We start from the raw sequence: 10,299 nt of genomic DNA on the forward strand, positions 1-10,299 counted from the left end.
TTAAACAGCTGAATGGTGGGGTTGCCGTGAGTCGTACTCCCGGTGATCTAATGTTGATGGTTAACCATAAAAATAGGTCATCCATTTTAAACACCTGGATGACTCCTCCAAACCATTTAAAACCATATACTAGGGATGAGTGAATGAGTTATATTAGTTCTTAAATAAAACTAAAGCTCATGAGTAAAGAGGTTGTCCAGGTTTTTTGTTTTGCTTTTTTCTTTTTTTAAAAAAGCTATTTTCATACACCATAGTGAATTTTGAGTAAATCCTCATTGAAGATTTTCATACCTCTTGGCCAGAGCACAGAGCAGTGCCATATGTTTTTGGCAATGGAGGACTTGTCCTTTTCTGCATTACACAGACAACCCATGTATTTTAATAAGAATTGTGTAATCCTTAATTCCCCCTGTGGGGGCACTGCAGGGAGAGAGAACACTTACTTGCAAGTTCTCCAACAGATATCAGCTGATCATTTTGCATGCCAACAGGGAAAAAATATGTTAAGTAAGGCTTCATTCAGATGTCTGTATTTTGCCTATGTATCCGTAAAAAAAAAAAACACATAGAAAACATGCCCATTATACTCTATGGGCTGTTCACATTTCCATGGTTTTCTGCAAACCGAGACTCATGGATCAAAATTGCCCGTTCATATAAAAAAAAGATGCCATCTATGTGTCATCCGAGTGCTGTACACTTTTACTGTATTTTTTTTTTGCAAATGGCATATGAGAAAGATGAATGGTAAAGCTAAGATACAGGCCAAAAACTGAGAAAACCTAACCCAACATACTGGTGGAAATCAAGCTATTTTATCATGTTTCACAGGTCAAAACAAAGTTCCCGAAGTAAATATCTCCTTTCCTGGACAAGGTTTCTCGGGAAAAGAAGTGACAAAGTAGGGATCACGGGCAACTCGGGGACTATAATATAAACTTGTTTAGAGAAGATGACAGCGCATTTTGAAAGCATACTACTTTCTAAGGCTAGGTTCATGTTTGCGGATGGCCGAGCTGCAGAGGTCTGCGGATTTCCTCCGTGATGCTGACCCACTGCCGCTCCTCCTCCAGTCAGCTCCACCTACATCTGCATGCGGCCTGCGTACCTATCTTTAACATTGGGTACGCAGGTTGTGCAGATCGTATACGGATGCCTCCACATGCGTTGCTTTGACGCTGTGGCAACCCGCGTTGAACGCAAAATGTTGGAATTTGATGCCGTCGCAGCATCGTCAAAACAATGCATGCAGAGGCATCCGCATACATCTGCACGGCCTGCGTACCCAATGTTAAAGATAGGGTATGCAGGCCGCATGCAGACGTAGGCGGAGCTGACCGGAGGAGGTGCGGCAGTGGGTGGAGCTTCACGGAGGAAGTCCGCAGCCCTCTGCAGCTCGGCCATCCGCAAATGTGAACCTAGCCTAACTCAGGTCATATGTAAATATCCATTCACCATTCATCCATTCTCCATTATTACTCCTGAATGAAGGAAGATAGGATTCCAAGTGTCCCGGGCGCTGCCGTAGACAAAGGTAGTGAGTGTAAAATATATTCCAAGTTTGTTAATGCAATGCATTTCGGAGTATATCCTATTCCTTCCTCAGGCATCTTGAAATATATTTTACAGTCACCGTTTGGAACCACCTTTGTCAGTGGCAGTGCTCGGGATTCCCCGCATCCCATGTTTTTTCATTTGTCATGACTTCCATGCAATCGGTGTGTGTGAGCGGATCAGCAGCCACATTTGGGATCCATATTTCCAAGGAGTTGTGCTGAGGACAACCTATTTAGATGAGTCACCAACCCTCTGACTGACCTCCACCTGCTGTCAGTGGTGTTACACAGGGAGCCCTTCTTGTCCATTTTTTTCTCTCCAGTCCATTATTACTCTATTGATCTGGTTGTGCACCATTTGAATTGTCAGTTTCCAATTTCTATTAGTAGAAGTGTGACACTCTATTTTTTTCTGCTTTACAACTTTCGGAAGTGGTCCTTCAGGAGATTCCACAGTGGGTGTGCAAAGCGCTTTGCTGAAAAGTGTTCATAACTGCACCCCTTTTACGGGCCACACGCCTCACCCTCTCCATTTCACCCCCACTAACTCTTCTCCAGGACCACCAAATCTGGCCTGAAGATAAGACATCTTGGTTTCACAAATTGACCCTTCAGAAGCATTGCGAGAGGCTTTTGCACCCCACTATTACCATCAGGATGTAGTATGGTTTCCTTTGTAAGGTGGAAACGCTCTCTAAGATAAATCTCGCACTGAGGATGAGAGGTTTCCTTTAAACCTTATTAACATTAAGTGATTCAGACATTAGTCGATGACTCTTTTGACCAGCAAACTGCCTATTGAGCAATACATACACGTGTAGACATAGTAAGTATACAGACGGGTCCGCTCTTGTTAGAGAATTGATGGGTTTAAGAGGAATTGGAAATTCTAATTGTGTATCTGGTCTGCAGACAACTGACAGAGGAACCTTTCCCTGGAATTAATGAGGGGAGATAGGAAACATGGGGCAGGGAGAGCTATTGTGGGTGAGCATAGTATGCCGATCCCCGTAAGCACACAGGAGGGCTCAGGACTCGGCGACAGGCAGCACAAGGGGATGAAGATAAAACACACAGCGATGTGATGAGAATAGAAAGGATATAGAAGAAACCGCGATACAATCTACACTCTGGAAGATAGAGATGTCATAATCCAAAAATTAAAGAAGGGGATTATATTGGAGACAGGGTAGATAAATACATCATCCATTGCCGAGTCTCTAATAGGGGATCACACAGCACTGATTTACATTGGATGCTGTTATATTTCACATCTGCATATTTATAAAGAGAAGACGTCATATAGGATTGCATTTGTTGAGTAAACATTTGGTCACTCACTTGACATGACAAACTATGCTTATCAAAGAACAAATTTTCGGAAGTCGCACATGTTGAAGTTTACTTTGCATTAGAAATTGAAAAGCTTTAATCTATGGAAACAGATTTATTATGTGCATTTTATCCACACAGGTAATAGTGTTACATGTTTGTTTTATGGATGTAGTTAATTGAGGCTATGATAACATATAGATTTAGCATTCCACTTGGGGACTCCTTTAAGATTGCCATCACTTTACACTGCGGGAATTTCATAGCAACAAGAACCATGAAGAAGCAATTAGATCTGTTACATCTTAGACCAGCATAGAATAAATGAAAGCCATAGTATATGCTTAAGCGTTATTCCAAAAATCATAACTTATCCCCTATCTATTGGAAATCACTGATGGTGAGGGCATGACCCTTGGGCCCTAAATGATCCTGAGGACAGAACTATAGATCCCAGGAACCAGCCTCTGAAGTGCCCCACCTTGAAGGTACTTGACTTTCTCTGGAAGTCCCATAAAACAGTGTTCCTCAACTCCAGGTCTCAATAGCCACCTACAGATCATGCTTTCAGCATTTCATTAGTTTTGCTTAGGTGATGGAATTATCAACTGTGCAACACTAAGGAAATCCTGAAAACATGATTTGTTGGTGGGCCTTGAGGACTGGATTTGAGGAACACTGCCATAAACAATTAGGGGATCAGAGATTGAGCTCCATTCCAGGTGTGGTTGTCCAGAGTCCAGTTCCCAAAATATACAGCTAGTAAATTATCCCCTATCCTGTGGAATAACCCTGGGAATAACCCTTTAAATAATGCAATCCTGACACAATATAGGCCCTCAAGGGCCAATATTCAAATTTGCATTTTAGGTATCATGGCTGAAGTAGGTAGGAAGTATAGGTTTTCATTTGAAAATTCAGACTTCTTCAGTATTGAACTTCTGAGATAAGAAGTAGCTGTCTGATAACCCTTATGATAGGACTTCTTGCTTTGACACCTGGTCACCCAAAGACTCATTCTCTTTCTTATCTCAGGTCTTCTTGGCAGTCAATCATAGAGACAGAATCATGAAAACAGAATTGGGATTTATAGCTTTAGCAAAACAAATGTTCTCTCAGTGTACTCCTACAGAGCTCATAGGGGTTTTCCGGGTTTTGGAAAACCCCTGTCCCTCACCGACAGTTTATTTAAAAAAACAAACCATGCTTTACTCACCCTCTTCAGGTTGAGCGCTGAGTCTCCTCTGCTGCTTCCAGTGTGTGTTGTTGTCTGCAGCACTGATATCACATTGACATGCTGCCAGCCAATAACCGGAGCTCAGCAGCTCTACCTAAAAACTGCGGAGCTCCCTGGCTGCCACACTGTAGTCAGTAACAAACACGGGAATAGGGGTGGAGACTCAGTATTGAACCTGGGAAGGGTGAGTAAAGCTCAATTTGCTTGTGTTTGTTCAACCAAAGAGGTGTTCCAAAGAAAAACTGTTATTGGAGTCAGATTTTTAGCGGCTTCAGGCAGCTGTGACCCTCACCGATCTTAAAATCTTTGATGTCTTCATTTCTACTTCATTGTGGAGGTAGAGGCATATATCTTGTCTCCTTCCATGGATATGAATAGTAAAAAAGTAGAGAAAACTGTATGTAAGAAGTTGAGTCAAGACGGAGTCAGCGGTGTGCGGTGCCCTTTAATGCCGGAACTACTGTTGGCGGGAGAGATTTCATCTGAAAGGGAGAGACCATTCTGTCAGACAGCAGGGGGCACGGAGTACAAAAGGAGACCTGAGCGCGGGAATGGGGCAGACTTGGCGGGAAGGTGACAGGAGACGGTTGATTCCCTCTCCGCTGCTTATACTGACAACTCCACTTTTCCCAGACCTCCGTGTGCTAACCTTGAGACTTCTCATGACGCTATTAAGTTACCGTCTGTACCCGCTCTCTTGGACACCCCTGTTCTACACAAGATACAGGATCAACTGCTTAGAGACTACTCTGAGAGACCGCGGACTGTTGCGGCTTGTACACGTGCTCACGACCCGTGCCCGGTGCCATTTCTGAGGCATCCACATAATGGACTGTTTCCATGCTCCAGAGCACCCAAGCCAACCAGGACTGAATCCATCAGCACTGTCGGCCGGCAGTGTTACTCGTTTCTCCGAAGCAGAGCCAGAGACTTTGTTCATCATTTGAGATGCCGCCGGGAGATTTTCCAGCCTTCCCCTTGCCAGAACTGCAACCGATAAGTGTCCCGTTTATTTCATATATTCTTTCGCTGATTGCCTTTACCTCCCTGCGTGGAGTACTACTTGTTATCGATTGTTCAGTAAATCCTTGTTAACCCCTTCTCTTTCTCCGGTTAGTCACTGCACCCCACAAGCTATGTGTCCCTTACATGTACATCTCAATTCCTTGTATAAAAACATCCAAATATTATTATATCTTGAATAAAAACACAGCACGTCATATTATTGCGTTTATTCCATTGAAAACATAGATATGACTAGCAGTTATAGAAACATGTAATAAGGCAGGGCACAGGTTCCATCCATAGGAAACTATATAACAGATGGACAATGCAGGGAAAGCGTTAACAAGAAGATGCCATGCTAAGTTGTCATTTTTTGCGACTTCTTGGTATTTTCCACCATAACCTGAGCTAATCCTCCCTCAGCGCTTCATATGTAGAATCTGCTTCTTAAATTTCCAGTCCTCCCTTGGATCGTTAGCATAGACCCACTAAAAAAAAATCGCAGTTTTCCACTAACAAATCCTACTAATCGATCTGTTCTAGGCTGTGTGTACCTTCGTGTCAATCAGACAGGAAATTGGCCCTACTAAATTCTCACCTCATCCCCCCGGGGACAATCTAGGTTATCCGCCTGCCCTCCTCTAACTCACGGACAGCACCATATAGCAAGGTTACTTATAATCCTACTGCACACACTGCTCTCTCCCGCACATATATTAAACTTCTAGATTGATCTGACTCCCTGCCCCTCCTCCACCATCTATCTTTTCCTCCACTGAAAATAAAATTATATGTGATTTTTGCCGTATTTGGAATATTAATGCTTATAGGCTTCTGCTCTCGCTCCCTGTTCCGTCTTTCTGGTGCTTATCCTGTAGTCTATACTGACAGATGAAATGAGACTGCTGCCGTTCTCACCATAGAATCCTTGGAGGAGAGGATCATGTCCTGCACTTCTTCATCTGCTGTAATATTACAATGCATTCAGAGGTTTTGATAACCCAAATTGTGGACTTCCCAATATTGGACGTACACAGGGATCATCAGGGCCCCCAATAAACGTTATATGATTAAAGTGGTTTTCCAGGTGATAAAAATGTTTTTTTAATGCCTGAAAAACCCTCATTGTTCCATGTTACTTAGTCTCAACTGGTGTTTACACCCTGATCCTGTATAGACACATCAATAATGAAAAAGTTTCCAGCTTCCAAATATACAAAAATTTATTCAAGGCATAAGAACAAGGATAAACGGACATGCCCCATCATAGCAGAAAGACACAGCAACGCGTATCGAACAATATGAACATGGTTACCTTTATTTTTTGCCTGTATAGACACACCGGAAAAATCCTTCAAGCCAAATCATATATTGAAGCAGAGACTGATGTGGCCAATGATTGTCTGAGCCGCCATTTCAACCCATTTCCAGTGTATCAAGGTCAGGACCAGGGACCATACTCCACTAGTTGGGACTGGGAAAGTGTGGTATTGCGATCTGCTGAGGATCTCAGAGGGTATGAACCACGTATTTGTTAATCAATCTAAGATATTAAAAACATTATCCACATAATTCAATATAAATTAAGAGTGCTCACCTTGAGAGATTGTGCCAGCTGAGCACAATGCAGCCTCTGCATCCATGGCTGAGCTTGCCAAAGAACAAAGCCAAGTGGCAATAATAACTTACATACGTGGTCAAAATTGTTGGCACCCCTCGTTTAATGACAGAAAAACCCACAATGGTGACAGAAATAGCCTGAATCTGACAAAAGTAATAATAAATCAAAAATCTATGAAAATGAACAAATGAAGGTCAGACATAGGCTTTTCAACCATGTATCCACAGAATTTTTAAAAAAAAAATAAAACTCATGAAATAGGCCTGGGCAGAAATGATGGTACCCCTGAAAATAAAGTGACAAAAGGGACATGTTACATCAAGGTGTGTCCACTAATTAGCATCCCAGGTGTCTACAATCTTGGAATCAGTGAGTGGGCCTGTACAGAGGGCTACAGATACTCACTGTGCTGTTTGGTGACATGGTGTGTACCACAATCAACATGGACCAGAGGAAGCGAAGGAAAGAGATGTCTCAGGAGATTAGAAAGAAAATTATTGGCAAACATGTTAAAGGTAAAAGTTATAAGACCATCTCCAAGCAGCATGATGTTCCTGTGACTACAGTTGCACATATTATTCAGAAATCAGAAATTTAAGCTCCAAGGGACTGTAGCCAGCCTCCCTGGACGTGGCTGTGTAATAACGTGCAGGAATAGGTATGTCACCACGGAGCAGACAGACCAACAGTTAAAGGGGAGGTTTATTTACAGGGAATAATACTGGTAAAGTTAACAGTATAGAAATGAATATGATGTGAACGGGTTTAGCAAACAGCCGAAAAGCATAAACAGAATTCAACAAAACCAGGGGAAGAGTCCTGAGGAGATAATTTGCATATTCCCAGTGCCTTCTGGGATAAGTGAAGAGTCTCTGTGAGCTCAACGATCACTGGGTTTTGGCCGTTGCAGCTGAAAAGAGGAAATCGGTAAACCAGGGGAAGAGTCCTGAGGACATCATTTGCATATTCGCAGTGCCTTCTGGGATAAGTGAAGAGTCTCCACAAGCTCAACGATCACTGGGTTTTGGCCGTTGCAGCTGAAAAGAGGAAATCGGTAAACCAGGGGAAGAGTCCTGAGAAGATAATTTGCATATTCCCAGTGCCTTCTGGGATAAGTGAAGAGTCTCCGCGAGCTCAACAATCACTGGGTTTTGTCGGCGCGCAAATTTTGCCTCATTTTTCATCGTTTGGAAATCACAATATGGAAGAGGTCAGGAGCCATCTGGTGAGCTGCATTTCTTGCTACATGTTCACAGACTTACCAGTGGAAAAGCCAAACTTCACATGCCACAAATGCAAGCTTGTCTCCCTGTTGGAGGAAAAGTTGCAAAATCTCGAAGAGAGGTTAGCTACGTTGAAGATCATTAAGGAAGGTGAAGAGTTCTTAGACAGAGCAGAATTATGTCTTAATTTAACAGAAAGAGAAGAAATTCGAAGTGCACCTGAAGAAGCAGAGGAATGGAAGCATGTGACCCAGAGAAGCAGGAGGATCGGGAGGCAGTCAGCGCCAATACTGCTAAGGAACCAGTACCAGGCTCTCACGCAGGAAACGATGAAAAAATACATCAGGATAAGACTTTGCCCACAAACAGCAACCTTGTTCGCCTTCAGAGTCCTCCTGGATGGGGAAAGAAAAATGTTGTGAGGAAGAAACGGAGAGTGGTGGTCATGGGGGATTCCCTGTTGAGAGGAACAGAGGCCGCTATCTGCAGACCGGATATAACCTCAAGAGAAATGTGCTGTCTTCCAGGTGCAAAAATTAAAGATGTGTCTGACAGGATATCAGGACTCTTCAGACCTACAGATGACTACCCATTCCTGCTACTACATGTGGGGACAAATGACACCGCAAGAAACGACCTGGAAACCATCTGCAGAGACTTTGAAGACTTAGGCAAGAAAGTAAAAGAACTGGGAGCTCAGGTGGTCTTCTCTTCCATCCTCCCAGTGGATGGCCATGGAACAAGGAGGTGGAATAAGATTCTGCAGGTGAACAACTGGCTACGCCGATGGTGCCGTCAGCAAGGATTTGGATTTCTGGATCATGGAGTGAATTACCTATACGATGGACTACTTGCTAGAGATGGGGTGCACCTTACGAAGACTGGAAAACATGTATTTGGAAGTCGCCTTGCTACACTCATCAGGAGAGCTTTAAACTAGAACAATGTGGGAAGGGAAGCAAAAAAAAAAGAAAAAGCCATACACCTGGCAAATGCCATTGAGAACTCTGGTATTAGAAGTGGGAGGAAAGACCAAAGACAAAAAAATCTAAATAATAAAAATATTGGAGAAAGAGAAACCAGTTACAAACTAAAATGTTTCTATACTAATGCACAAAGCATGGGCAACAAATAAGGAGAACTGGAACTACTAACACAGGAAAAGAAATATGTCATTGGAATCACTGAAACTTGGTGGGACGATACACATGATTGGAATACGAGGCTAGAAGGATACAACTTATTTGCAAGAAACAGACTTGATAAACGAGGAGGAGGTGTCGCATTGTAAGTTAGAAACGCGTATATCTGCACAGAGATTGAAGCTTCAGAGACTGGGAGTTCTGTGGAAACTGTTTGGGTAAGAAAACAAGGACAGAACAATGGAAAGGACACCATTGTAGGCATTTACTACAGGCCACCTGTGCAAACTGAAGATATGCATGAACTCTTTAGGCATCAAATGGCCAAGTTCTCCAAAAAATATGACATAGTTGTCATGGGAGATTTCAACTATCCAGACATTTGTTGGGAATCTCTCTCAGTTGCTGACAACTTTATCTTCCAAAAGGTAGGGGAGAAAACAAGGGGATCTGCTACCTTGGATCTAATCCTTATAAACAGGGAGGAAATGGTTGAGGAGGTAAAAGTGGCTGGGACCCTAGGAGGTAGCGACCATGCTATTTTAGAATTTTAGATAACTACAGGAGGAAGACCTGTGAAGACTCAGACGTTAAGGTTAGATTTCAGAAAGGCAAATTTTAAGGGATTCAGAAAGAGATTTGGAGAGATCCAATGGCTGGATATCCTTAAAGATAAAAATGTCCAGGAAGGATGGGAAATCTTGAAAAATTAAATTCTCAAAGCACAATTGTTAACAATTCCGAAAAGAGGGAAGAATAGGAAGCATTTAAGGAAACCAGGATGGATGAACACAGAACTTAAGCACATGCTAAAAAGGAAGAAAGAAATGTTTATAAAATGGAAAGAGGGAGGCATATCTAACGAAGAGCAGAACTTGCAGGGCACAAATCAGATTATCTAAAGCTGACAATGAATTGAGGCTTGCAAGAGACGTCAAAAGCAATAATAAAGGATTTTGGGGATATGTCAAAAGTAAAAGAAAAGTCAAAGATGCTATAGGATTTTTACAGGATGAAAATGATGAAATGGTAAGACGGGATGTTGAGAAGGCCAAACTTTTAAATTCCTATTTTGCATCTGTTTTCTCTCAGAAAGGAAATGTAACATCAACTGTTCTTCACTGTCCTATTAAGGGAATAGAAGAATCCAGGATATCTATAAACAGAAAGATAGTGCAGAAAC

The sequence above is a fragment of the Dendrobates tinctorius genome, unplaced genomic scaffold (assembly GCF_039654945.1).
Source record: "Dendrobates tinctorius isolate UK_male_01 unplaced genomic scaffold, ASM3965494v1 ptg000032l, whole genome shotgun sequence".
In the NCBI taxonomy this organism is placed as follows: domain Eukaryota; kingdom Metazoa; phylum Chordata; class Amphibia; order Anura; family Dendrobatidae; genus Dendrobates; species Dendrobates tinctorius.